Here is a 13745-nt window from a genome sequence, read left to right on the forward strand (position 1 = left end):
CGAAAGACTCCTCGCTCGCCCGCCCTGCTTGAGGGCCTGCTTGGGGCGAAAGACTAAAAGACTAACATTCCCCTGTTGTGTAGGAAGGCGCAGTGGCCTTCCTCTAAGCCTGGGCCCGCGGAAGGGCCGCCAGGACTGGACCGGGCAGGAGCCCGTCCTACAATTCTCCCCTGCTTTGCACGTTTTGTAGACACTTAGACCTGTGCAAAAAGGGTATTAACATCTCCCAAATCAGAATGCTAGTATTTAAATAAAGCCATTTTGCACAGGCGTGTAAATGACTACACAAGAGGGGCAAGGCAGGGAAGAATCAGGCCCAAAGTGTATTATGACACTTTTTTATGGCAAATGACTCTGTCTTTGGAATAATGAAAGCAAACCATAATACAGTACAAGAGCTGGAAATGTTCAGTTAAAAATAATGCTGCAGATATGCTTCTATAACACGTGTTCAAATGACATATTTCTATCTTGAGATGGCATGTGGCATTAATAACTGGGCATTATTTATTGTGACTGCTTATTTATTGTGACTCCTGATTTATTTTTATTTACTCCACTGTCTTTTATTTATCCTTTGAAGGGCTTGTATCTTTATTTGTATGTACTAAGCACTGAACATAATGGGTACATGATCCTGATTGGGTCCCCTGAGTGCTTGCACAATTTAAGTGAAAAATAATAAATCTGAAAATTATATAAATTTGTACATGTAATGTTATTTTGCGGTAACTGAAAATTTGCCACAAGAGTTGTACCTCTGCAGTTCATGAAATAGGATACAGTGATGCAATATTTCCAAGCCATACAGTAGAGTTAGTTTTCTTCTGCAGCTCACATTTATCTTTCCAAAGCAGTCACTTCCAGGAAACTAATTTAAATTATGGGAGTTATTTATCCAATAACTTATCTGTGGAAACAGGCAAATTCAGAGGCAGTGTTTTGCGCTGGACACAGCTTGCACTGAAAATATATTTATTCACAGGAGACAAATGTTGCTGTCAATCGGTTTGGTTCCGCTGAAACCAAATGAGTTGGTGAAATGAACAGCAGAATTTAGCCCTGCGTATTTAATGGAAAAATTGCAGATATGTGAAATAAGCATACACTCTATTCTGCAAACATTGTCTAATTCCCCAAATATCCTTCCCTGTTTCACTGATACTTTGTTCACCTTAGAGAAGGTAAGGGACAGAAAACTTGCTGCATAAAAGGTGACCAAGCGCTTGGTGTGAGCTTAGCCTCTACCAAGAGATACTTTCTCACAATTTGATTCACTAGCCCAAATTCTGGTTTACATCCTGTGCCGTCCAGCTGGCTCTTAGGTGCTTCTATCAATACTTAGGTGTCTCAACCATTTGTAGCAGCTCTCTTATTAATTCAGACATGTATTCAGCTTGTAGGAAGACGCAGAACTGTGGAGGGCAATTAAGAGATGAAGGACTTATTCCTGCTTGGAGACGCAACACTGTGGAAGTCAGGATCACCAGTTGTGTATGTCAAAGCAATGGTATGATCTACAGTGTGAAATGGAGAGAAACTAACTTCCTCTTCAGCTAACTCTCATTAGGGTGTACATCGGTACAGAACTGTGTGTGAGACCTGAACCTTACCAGAGATGAGCAGTCAGCCATGTCTGCAGCTATGCAAAGGTAGCTAAAGGAAAACCAAACCAGTAGGAGTTATGCTCTACTTTTCTCAGCTGGATATCACTCCTATTATATGTAGTGTATATCACCTTTCCTTTTGTGGCTGGACTGGGTGATTTTTCAGTGTTATGATAGCAATTCCCCAAATGAGACACATGAGGCAGCTGCTAGATTTTACCTATCCTCACTGAAATAGCATAGCTGGCATAATAACGAAGGGCTCAGCAGTAGAGCTGCACAGGAACCTGAATTTCCCTTCTGAAGAAAATTTCACATTTTTAAAAAATTTAACTCCGAGTTGGAACGAAGAGTTGACTATGCAATATCTTCCATGGCATGGACATTTTCAAAATATTCTATTTCAGAAGAACAAAAATGGAATTTTACAAACATTTTCAGGCCCAGCACTGTGGGCTTCTTGGCAGCCACCTGAAAGGGGAAACTGAGGCAGGCATGCCTGCTGTGCCATGGCCTGCCACAAGAGGGCACACCAGGCAGGATGGGCCTATGACATACTCTCATTGGAGTCAGAGAGTGTTTTTGTTATCAGCTGTAATGGGAAAAGGAGGTCCCTAGTAGTTTTGGTTCACCTGAGTTTGAGTATGTCTTCACTGATGATGGCAAATTCACCACCGTCAGATCAATTTATCTTGATTGATTGAGCAGAAGTGAAGATCCGCTCAATCGATCCAGAAGTTGATTCAATAAAACCACCTCCAAAAAAAGTGTAGCGCTGAGTCAACGGGTATGCATTTCTGTCGGCGCAGTGTAGTGGAGATGGCGCGCAGAAGAGGATTTAGAAAATCGATGTAAGTTACGCAAGTTACTGTGCGACTAGTATATGACTATATTTCTATACGACTATACTATACGAATGCCGCCGAATTTCCCCGTAAGTGTCGACCAGGCCTCAGTTTCTCTTTATGTTTCAGGCTCAAACAAACCCTCAAATTCTAAGAGGGATTTAAATTAAACTATTGTGTTTGGGCTTGTTTGGGATTTCAATTACAATTAAGCTTATGAATTTCACCCAGCCCCTTCCTGAATTTATATATCAGTCCAAGGCAAGCAAATCTTTTTAGTGAACGCAGTAACAATTTCAGGCGTGTGCTTGTGGTTTATTTTGTTTTGTTTGTTTTTAAAGACCAGGTAAATTTTACCTTGTTGGGGGTTCTGTTATAAGTTTCAGATTTTTTTGCAATGTGCAACCACTGCTAATTCTGGATTGTAGCATAGCATCACTATTGACTGCTTCATCACATACAGACAACCACACAACCATCTGAATGTAACTAGCCTTGGATTTTGGTGGCAGTCGACGGGAGATACGCAAGCTACATACAGTAACTTGCGTATCTTCCATAGACTTCCTAACGTCTACTTACCACAGTGTCTCCACTGTGCTTCGCCGACAGGAAAAGCCCTCCCGTCGACACAACGCTATGCTACTTGCCAGGGTGGATTTACGGAGTCAACTTCCAGGTTCGATTGAGTGAGTCTTTACTGCTGCTTAATCGAACCCGCAGAAGCGATCCAGCTGTGCTGCTGGCAGAGTAGACATAGTCAAAAGGGTGTCTGCTCGGACCTCTGCCTCATCTTCCATAAAACAGCATGGTCTGAAGGAATGACTGATCAGATCCGCAGCCCTATAAAATCCCCTTTACTTTACACTGGAGACACAAAGCAGACCTGAACTGGAATGACATGGTCAGTTCAGCATTCCCTTTGTGTGAGAGAATCCCCAAGTGGCATAGTCATCACAGCAGTATTTACATCGCCACCTCAGTCAGAGTCTGGCATAGTGTGCGTAGCCAGTACACTACTATTTCTTGCTGATCCTCAGCACCTGGAACAGCCTCACGGAGGCCAGAAGCAGCTGGTGAAACACAGATAGCAGCCCATCAACTTCTCTCTTGTTCTGGTGACCACAGGGATGGCGCCTGCCAGCTGCAGGATCTGGGACCTGCAAAAGATGCTTAGTGACTTCCTTGCCCTATTGCCTCTGGTCTTCACCTGAGCACAGCTCAGCCAGTCCAGAGGATTTGGGCTAATGATCAGCTGGAAGTCAGAAAGATCCTCTGTTCAATGCTCTTTGCTTGTGGCATGGAATTGGGCTTTAGTTACCCTGTCTGCAACAATGGGAATAACAATTCCAGCTACCTACCCTACAAGGATGTTGGGAGGATGAGTTAATGTTATGTGCTATGTAACATTAGCATTGTTCTTTTTTACCACTTCAGCCTTGCCAGATTCTTCACTTTTTTCATTCTCTGTGTTTTCTAATAACTCGGATACCTAGGTACAGTGGAATGAATGAGTCAAGTATCATCCAGAGCTACATTTGTGCCAGCTTATCAGATCGGCATTGCTCTAACATCCTTTGTGTTAATAGTTTTACAGCACCATCTGGTGAAAGAAGGAGGCTATTACACTGCATTTAAAGATAGATTTGAAACTTTAAGACCCCATTTTCTTACATTTAATTCAAATGCCTCACTGCAAAAAACCTTGTCCTAGCCCTTCCCCTTGTGCCTTCATCATACTATTACTGACCTTCCAATCTAGTCTCAGTAAGCTCCTGTGTGCTCTGGAATACTAAAAAATTGTTTTCAATGGATCTCACTTTGAATTATTTTGAAAAGGATCCCAGGGTCCTGGACTGTGGCAAAAAAGTGTTCTAGAGAGCAGAGTTTGCCTTGTAAACAGCAATGCAAATTAGACTAGCCTAGACCAGCCAGTATGATAAAATCAGACTTCTTGTAAGACAGGCCAGCTAGTTGGAAGGCAGCTAACAGCAGAAGTGGGATGCCCAAGGGACATGCAATAGAGCTGAGAAACTTGGTTTGGAAAGTTCCAAACTGAATTTATACCCCAGAGATTCTATTGGAAGTTCACAAAACCTTTCCGTATGTTCCCTACTGCTTTGAGAATCTCTGAAGTTTGGGCAACCTGAAAAGGAAGGACTGTAGGAAGCCGCTGTGGCCTCCCACGGAGCCAGAGCCCGAGGAAGGGCGCGAGCGCCCTGATTGGACCACCTCATGCCCTGCCACGGAGTCTGCCCTGCAACAAGGGACCCGGGCCGTGATAGGACCACCCAGCCAGTCCAATCGGGGGCAGCGGGGCAGAGCCCCGACAGGAAGGGGGAGTATAAAAGCCTGGCCCCTGAGCTCAGTAGGCCCCAGACTGCTGCCAGAGACAGACATGCTGCCCCGCCAGCAGAGGCCTAGGCCAGAGCCGAGCCGCTGCCAAACCCCGGCCCCACCTGGGCCTGGGGACTGGATAGGGCCTTCGCGGAGCTGGACCAGGCAACCCGGCCAGGACGACTGGGCCGAGCTACCCCAACCCCGAGCCTGGGCCCGGACACCGGAATCCCAGGACTGGGCCGAGAGCCCAGAGCAGCCCGAGTGGCAGGTACCCCCTGAGGCCGGGCCGGATCTGGAGGAGCTGCCGGCCGCCGAGCCCCTCCCTGAGTCGGGGCAGGACTTGGAGGAGCTGCCAGTGGCCGAGCCTCTCCCTGCCTACAACGATCTCGAGGAGCTTCCCCCTGAAGAGGAACTCCCCGCCTTACGCCCGGTCGATGCAGAGGGACTGACAGCGCTACGCCCGGCGAACTACCCTGGCAGCCCGGAGGAGGCAGGAACTGGGGTCAGTGGGGAGGAAGTAGCCCAGGGACAGCCACAGCCTGTGGCTGAATCCCCGGTATAGTCGGTGTGTTGCGGCGGGAGCCCCACTGACACAGTGGCAGCCGCTTCTGCCACTACTAGGGCCCTGGGCTGGGACGCAGTGGAGATGGGTGGGCCTGCGTCCCCCTCCCCTTCCCCTTTTCCCTAGCCACCCCAGGAGAATCTCTCTCCTCACCACTCCGGAAACCGTTGCCTTGCTCGCTGCTCACCCTGCCTAAGGGTTGGAGCAACCGACTCCTTATTCGTTCGCCCTGACTGAGGGCCTGAGCGATCAGCTGCTGCTCACCCTGCCTAAGGGTTGGAGCAACTGACTCCTTGCTCGCTCGCCCCGACTGAGGGCCTGAGCGGTAGACTGGGTGCTCACCCTGCCTAAGGGTGAATCGCTAAGACTGCTCACTCGCCAAGCGCAAGCTATTTCCCAGTGTGTAGGAAGGCCTGAGATTGTCACTTGCAATGGAATTTAGCTAATGCAGTTGAGGGCACTTGATTGTATATCATTTCTCACTGAAATACGCTCCTATCTGATCTAAGGGACCTGTCTAATCTGACGACATGCCACTTGAAACAGTAAAACACAAAATAGCATGAAGCACTAGAAATCACAGCCAGAGAGGCAAGAAGCCAATGAAAAAGAACTAGGCAGCCAGTTATCCACACATTGTCACCTCAAGATCAGATTGCTGTAATAGGCGAGATATCAGATACACTTTAAAATCATTTGGAAATTGGTTAGTACAGGATGCTTGCCCTCTTACTAAATGTATGTTCATGTTGGAAGCACATGGTACCAGGGCCATCTCTGCTGGTCAATGATAGGTTTCTGGGAGTCAATCAGGATGCTTGATTCTCCACTCTGTCGTAGCTCCATTAAAGGTTTATCTGCATTACAGTCAGAGGTGTCACAGCAGCTTGGGTAGGCATACTCATGCTAGCTTTAATCTAGCTATTACAGCTAAAAATAGCAGTGAAGATGCAGTGTCACAGGCTTCAGCACAGGCTCTACAAGCATATTGGGGCCTGGGTATGCATCTGTATTGCTAGCAAGTGAATGAAGCCCAAATGAAGGAGGCTAGTAGGGAGAGGACCACAGAGCTGATTGTAGCTTCCTAATTCAGGGCTGCATGGCCTGGTGCAAGTTTGGGCTGTGTATATCAGCCCTAATGTACACAATTGGCAAAGGTCCCTCAGTGAACTATGTCAGTGGAAGATTGGACAGCGGATGCTCTGCTCCACCACACCTCCTCCACTTCCCGTTCTGTCTGTGCCGAACCTCTGGAACACCTCGCTTCACAGCCACTTTGTGCTACTAATGCCATGTACGTTGGCCTCAGCAGATCAGTGAATCTGGTGTTGAGGTCTGTGATGCTGTATGAATAACCATTTATAATATTATTGATACCAATATTACAAAATTGCAAAGAATTTTACAAGATATGCCAGGTAAGTTATCAATGGAAAAGTTATAATTTGCTAAGTATGATAATATTGTTTGTATGTATCATCTTTTGTATTGTATCCAAAACTTGTGCTGTGCTACTGGGTGACACCCCCAGACAGATTAGCAGCAGCACTGTCCAGCTTGCTTGATGGCCTACCAAGGACAATCAGCTATACCATAGCCAGGGTGAGAAGCCAGGGACTATGTCTATGAGTCAGCAGGACATGTAGGAACATGCCTGTGGACAGGGGACTTCAAGTGCTTTTCCATGCCCATGTATTGTGAGCTTGCATTTGGGACAAGCCACGTGGCAAAGGATATAAAAGGCAGCTGTAACATCTCCATCTTGTCTTCACTCCTGCTTCTTAGCTCTAGATCAACTTCTCTACATCTGAATCTTTGAAACAAAGGACTGACAGACCCATCCAGGTGTTGGATATGATCCAGAGGAACTGTACAAGCCAGCAAGCTCACCACTACTGCTAAGAATCTGATATATATGGACTTCAAAGTTATATAGAATCATAGAGTTAGAAGGGACCTCAAGAGGTCATCTAGTCCAACCCCCTGCTCAAAGCAGGACTAACCTCAGCTAAATAATCCCAGCGAGGGTTTTGTCAAGCCGCAGTTTAAAAACCTCTAAAGATGGAGATTCCACCACCTCCCTTGATAACCCACTCCAGTGCTTCACCACCCTCCTAGTGAAAAACTTTTTCCTGATGTCCAACCTAGACCTCCCCCACTGCAACTTGAGACCGTTGCTCCTTGTTCTGTTATCTGCCACCACTGAGAACAGCCTACCTCCATCCTCCCTGGAACTCCCTTTCAGGTAGTTAAAGGCTGCTATCAAATTCCCCCCTCACTCTTTTCTCTTCTGTAGACTAAATAAGCCCAGTTCCTCAGCCTCTCCTCATAAGTCTTGTGCTCCAGCCCCCTAATCATTTTTGTTGCCCTCCGCTGGACTCTCTCCAACTTGTCCACATCCTTTTTGTAGTGGGGGGCCCAAAACTGGACACAATACTCCAAATGCGGCCTCACCAATGCCAAATAGAGGGAAATAATCACTTCCCTTGATCTGCTGGCAATGCAGCCCAATATGCTATTAGACTTCTTGACAACCAGGGCACACTGCTGACTCATATCCAGCTTATTATCCACTGTTACCCCCAGGTCCTTTTCTGCAGAACTGCTGCCTAGCTCGTCGGTCCCCAGTCTGTAGCTGTGCATGGGAATCTTCCGTCCTAAGTGCAGGACTCTGCACTTGTCCTTGTTGAACCTCATCAGATTTCTTTTGGCCCAATCCTCCAGTTTGTTTAGGTCCTTCTGTATCCTATCCCTACCTTCCAGGGTATCTACCACTCCCCCTAGCTTAGTGTCATCTGCAAACTTGCTGAGGGTGCACTCTACCCCATCCTCCAGATCATTAATGAAGATGTTGAACAAAACTGGCCCCAGGACCGACCCCTGGGGAACTCCGCTTGTGACCGGCTGCCAGCTAGACATGGAGCCATTGATCACTACCCGTTGAGCCCTATGCTCTAGCCAGTTCTCTATCCATTTTATAGTCCATTCATCCAACCCATACTTCTTTAACTTGCTAATAAGAATACTGTGAGAGACCGTATCAAAAGCTTTGCTAAAGTCAAGGTCCACCGCTTTCCCCACATCCACAGAGCCAGTCACCTCTTCATAGAAAGCAATCAGGTTGGTCAGGCATGACTTTCCCTTGGTGAATCCATGTTGACTGTTCCTGATCACCTTCCTCTCTTCCAAGTGCCTTAAAATGGATTCCTTGAGGACCTGCTCCATGATAAATATGTATTTATCTGATTGCTTTGATCATTTAACATCTTTCTTCTTGTTTGTTTCTTTTCTTTTATAATAAACCTTTAGTTTAAAATACTAAAGGATTGGCTGGCAGCATGGTATTTTGGGTATAATCCAAACCAATATTGATCTGGTACTGTGTCTGACCCTTTGGGGATCAGAAGAACATTTTATACAGTGAGCAGAGTTTCAAATAACTTCTTACTTTACTGGACCTACTTGCTGATTGGGAGCCAGAGACTGAAATACAATGAAGGGGGACTGTGTAACTTCTTGTTTTAGCTTCTTGATAACCAGTATGGGGAATCAGGAGTACTGTTTGTGACTGGTTGTTGAATCTAACTTCAGTGTTAGCCACCAGTTTTGGGAGAATCTGCTCTCCTTTTTGCAGCCTGTCCTGATCTTGGCATTTTCAAGTAGGCTACCCTAGGCACATACGGGTCACAAGATCAATGGGAGCTGTTGAATGTTCAGCATTTTTGAAAATTAGACAGCTTGTTTAAATGCTTAAATATGGATTTAGAAGCATAACTTTAACTGCCTATTTTTGAAAATCTTAGTACCTTCTTTTGTTTTAATTTTGTAAATAAGTTGTTAGCTACTATGGAAACAGATCTCTGAAAATCCCCATTTAGACACAATGGTGACGGAGTATATTAATGCCTCAAATTGGCACCATTTAGTTATTTTCTACCTATGAATCACTAAGTGCCTTTCTCAAAGGAGCTCAGAGGTGTGGAATATCTTCTTAGATCATGAGCTTCTAAATGCTGTGCTCTGTTTTAATTCATTAACCAGTTATTTCAGAAGTTGTTCTCTATTCTGGAAATCTTGCAGGTTTTCCATTCAAGAACCACAGTTCCAGCTAGAAGTTAATAGGTGATCACTATTGGCTACTTTCCTGCAATCCTATTAGCTAAGTTGTCAAAAGTTTAACACAAGCAGTGGCATTGTGGTAAGCACCAGAATGTGTGTAAAAATTCTGTTAGGCTCCCAGTGCTAATCATTTCTTGCTAGCTGCTCCATAAGTTGCTTGGATATTGGATTTCAATCGATTGGTCTGATTTAGATTCTAAATCAGTATGTTAATGAATCCATCTTCAGCAAAAGTCAACAAACTGAAACCATTTTAAGATCATTCCCACAGCTGCACAATTTTAAATCAAATGATGCACTTGCTTTAGAAGTAACTTTAGGCAATAGCATATTATCAAAATACTAAGATATGTTTTTCAAGATCAAGACAAACAGTGCTCTGCGTAATGCCTCCTGCACTGTATTTTTAAAGTGTATTTTCTATAAACACTTTCTAAACATTTTCATCACCTACTTTATTATTTGATTATATGGGAAATCTATTCAGCATCTCCCTGACTTGATATACCTTGACTTTAGCAAAGCTTTCGATAACGTCTCCCACAGTATTCTTATCAGTAAGTTAAAGAAGTATGGGTTGGGTGAATGGACTATAAGATGGATAGAAAGCTGGCTAGGTCATTGGGCTCAACGGGTAGTGATCCACAGCTTGTTGTCCAGTTGGCAGCCAGTAATGAGTAGAGTGCCCCAGGGGTCAGTGCTGGAGTTGGTTTTGTTCAACATCTTCATTAATGATCTGGAGGATGGGATGGATTGAACCATCAAGTTTGCAGATGACACTAAACTGGGCAGGAGTGGTAGATACGCTGGAGGGCAGGGTTAGGATACAGAGTGACTGAGAAAAATTAGAGGATTGGGCCAAAAGAAATCTGATGAGGTTCAATAAGGACAAGTTCAAAGTCCTGCACTTAGGACGGAAGAATCCCATGCACAGCTACAGCCTGGGGACCAAGTGGCTAGACAGCAGTTCTGCAGAAAAGGACCTGGGGGTTACAGTGGGCAAGAAGCTGTATATGAGTCAACAGTGTATACTTATTGCCAAGAAGGCTAGTGGCATATTGTACTGCATTAATAGGAGCATTGCCAGCAGATCACGGGAAGTGATTATTCCCCTCTATTTGGCATTGGTGAGGCTGCATTTGGAGTATTGTGTCCAGTTTTGGGCCCCCCACTACAAAAAGGATGTGGACAAGTTGGAGAGAGTCCAGCGGAGGGCAACAAAAATGATTTGGGGGCTGGAGCACAAGACTTATGAGGAGAGGCTGAGGGAACTAGGCTTGTTTAGTCTGCAGAAGAGAAGAATGAGGGGGGATTTGATAGCAGCCTTTAACTACCTGAAAGGGGTTCCAGGAAGGATGGAGCTAGGCTGTTCTCATTGGTGGTAGATGACAGAACTAGGAGCAATGGTCTCAAGTTGCAGAGGGGGAGGTCTAGGTTGGATATTAGGAAAAACTGTTTCACGGGGAGGGTGGTGAAGCACTGGAATGGTTTACCTAGAGAGATAATGGAGGTTTTTAAGGCCCAGCTTAACAAAGCCTTGGCTAGGATGATTTTGTTGGTGTTGGTCCTGCTTTGAGCAGGGGATTGGAAAAGATGGCCTCTGGAGGTCCCTTCCCACCCTGGTCTTCTGTACGATTCTGTGTGATCTCACATTTTATTAGAGATTATAAATATAATTTCACCTCAATTTTGCACTTGCTAACTAAAAACGGTCTAAACTATGCTCATAGATGGCAACTGTAATTCTCATCTTGAACCATTGGACTTTCACTCAAATCACCTTGGATTGCTATTTTGTTAGGTCTGGCCCAGTGGTTATCAACCTGTGGTCTGTGGACACCTGGGGAGGGGGGTCTGTCAACTACGTCTAAGATTTCCACAGGAGTCGCCACTTCCATTTAAAATTGTAGAGGTCTGCAAATGCAAAAAAGGTTGAAAACCACTAGTCTAACCACTTCTTGAATTAAAATTCAGAGTCTGCAGAAAGCAATGCTGGTTGCACAGTAGGTGGCACTCTTCCCTCTGAGTCGGGAATAACTTAATGCCAGATGATAGAGCAAGATCCTGACCATTCCTGGCCCTTAACTTTTTGCAAGAGGAGGAGAATGATTCTGGGTCAAATTCTAACCTGGATAATTAAAATCTGCCTACATGATATCTGAGTGCACTTTTAATACAAGAAATGTGTCTCCATTTCCGTGCTTAAAACCTATTGGGTGTGAGTCTAGTATTACGTAATGTATGCCAGCTTTACACCAATGTAACTCCATCACCTTTGGTGAAGTTACTCCTGATTTACACGAGAGTAAGAACAGAATCAGGCCCATTGTGTTTCATTTTAATAAAAAGCTTGTTGCTAGTACAGAATGCCTGCTGTGTTCTGCCTCTGGGGTATCTGTGACTAAGCCTTATGTGTACATTCTGTCAAGACCTGTGGGACCTTGCTGGTTGAAAGACACTATGTTTAAATATCACATGCAAAAATCTATGCAGAACCAACATCATTTGGGTCACAAAGTCAAGCACTCAAAAGTTAAGATATGCCAGAATGCCAGTCTGTGCTTGTCCCTACATATTATGATAGTCTTTTAATTGCATGATCACACAGTATTTTTCCCACAGGTCTCTGACTCATTCAGAGCACAGGATAGATGGTAGCTGTGGAATTGAGAGCAGTTCAGCACTTTTTTTTATCCTCTTCATTCAATGGTCAGCCCCAGACCACATTTACTGCATGCCATTCAAACCCTGCACTGAATATAGAATTATTCATTTCCTCATGGGCTTTTCTGTGGCACTTTCAACACAGTGTCGGAGTGCTTCACAAACATTAATGGACTGATCTTCACAACAGCCCATGAGATAAATTAATAGGATCATCCCCATTTTACAAACGAGGAACTGAGGCACAGAGGTAACCTTAACGAAGTGATCATCCTTTCCCCTCCTCCTATCCTTGTCTTCCTCTGCTCCACCCCAGACCAATCCCCCTGTCTCTTTCCCCCTCTGCTTCTATGCCCATCCCTGGTCTGCCTCTCTCCCCGGTGCATTCAAATCTCAGCTCCTCCTCCACTGCACTGCCTGGGTGTGCTTAGGGAAAGCATTGGGTGCAGAGGCGAGATGGTCTCCCTGCTCTCAGGTCTGGTGCCCAACATAACAGTTGGAGCTGTTCCTGCTTCTGGCTCCTGGCAGTTTCTCCTGCTCCTATGGGCTGCTGCTTCCCTGCTCTCTAGACTAAGGCCTGGCTTACACCAAAAACGTAGGTTGACCTAGCTACAGAACTTAGACCTGTGAAAAATTTGACGCCCTGTGTGCTGCATTTAGGTCGACCTAATCCACGCTGTAGACACCACCAGCTCGACAGAAGAATTCTTCTGTTAACTTAGTTTCCGCCTCTCCCTTTCCATTGCTGAAGAAAGTACTTGCTACAGCTGTGCCATGATAGCACTTGTGGAGAAGACGTACCCTTTAAGGCTGGACACAGCAGGGGAATAGACTCTGCAGGAAGTACAGGTGCAGTCTCTGGTTGTATGTCAGGCTGCCGCCAGCAGATTCCAGCACCTGATGGCTGAAGTAGAATCACTTAAAGCTCCACCTGAAATTCTGAACTGCAGGAACTTCTTGGGAGAAAAAAAAGAGGTAAAAAATGCTCCAGAATATTGAGATTTACAAAGATATCATGAAAGTTGGCAACACTGAGTTTGTTTCCACCTGTTCTGATTATTTTCCTAATACTATCTTCTCATGTATCTAAGCTGTATCATCGCTGCAGTGAAGATGTGGGGTGGAGGTTGAGGTTGGACGTATTCATGAGACACTCTTCAATAAGAGATGCAGGGTGCAAAAAGGTCTGAGAACCACATTATGAAAACGTAATCAGATCATTAATGTTATACCAATAGTCCTGCTGAGGCCGACACAGGTGACCTACTTCCTCTCCTTAGTTAAGCTCAGTCAGTGCTTGAGCTGTGTCAGATAATAAAGACATAGTTTTGTACTGTAGATAATCCTATGTACAAATCCATTTTTTCCTCTGGATCTTCTATATTTAGCACAGGATTAACAAGAGTGTCCGTTACCTCCCCTTTAATTAGGTTTGTAATGTGACCTGTTTCAAGTTCAACAAAATTAGTGCCTTTAAAATGTTGAGTTAAGAACACTATATAACAGACCATGATCTACGATAGATATGATCATATCAAGTGATAAATATAGGGCTAGATTCTCAGGTGATGTAAACTGGCATAGCTCCATATGAGACTTTAGCCTCTG

At 45.0% G+C, this 13745-nt stretch overlaps 1 long non-coding RNA gene across 1 annotated transcript; it reads right to left on the bottom strand.

Moving 5' to 3' along the window:
- Positions 1–3296: 3296 nt before the first annotated feature.
- Positions 3297–13032, bottom strand: LOC137163204 (uncharacterized). The gene is made up of 2 exons (XR_010922654.1): positions 12939–13032; positions 3297–3612 (listed from the first exon to the last, which is right to left on the bottom strand). It is a non-coding gene; the product is annotated as an uncharacterized lncRNA (long non-coding RNA).
- Positions 13033–13745: the final 713 nt, after the last annotated feature.

The sequence above is a fragment of the Emydura macquarii genome, unplaced genomic scaffold, assembly GCF_026122565.2.
Source record: "Emydura macquarii macquarii isolate MOO-44397 ecotype Brisbane River unplaced genomic scaffold, CSIRO-AGI_Emac_v2 contig_2481, whole genome shotgun sequence".
Classification (NCBI taxonomy): Eukaryota; Metazoa; Chordata; order Testudines; family Chelidae; genus Emydura; species Emydura macquarii.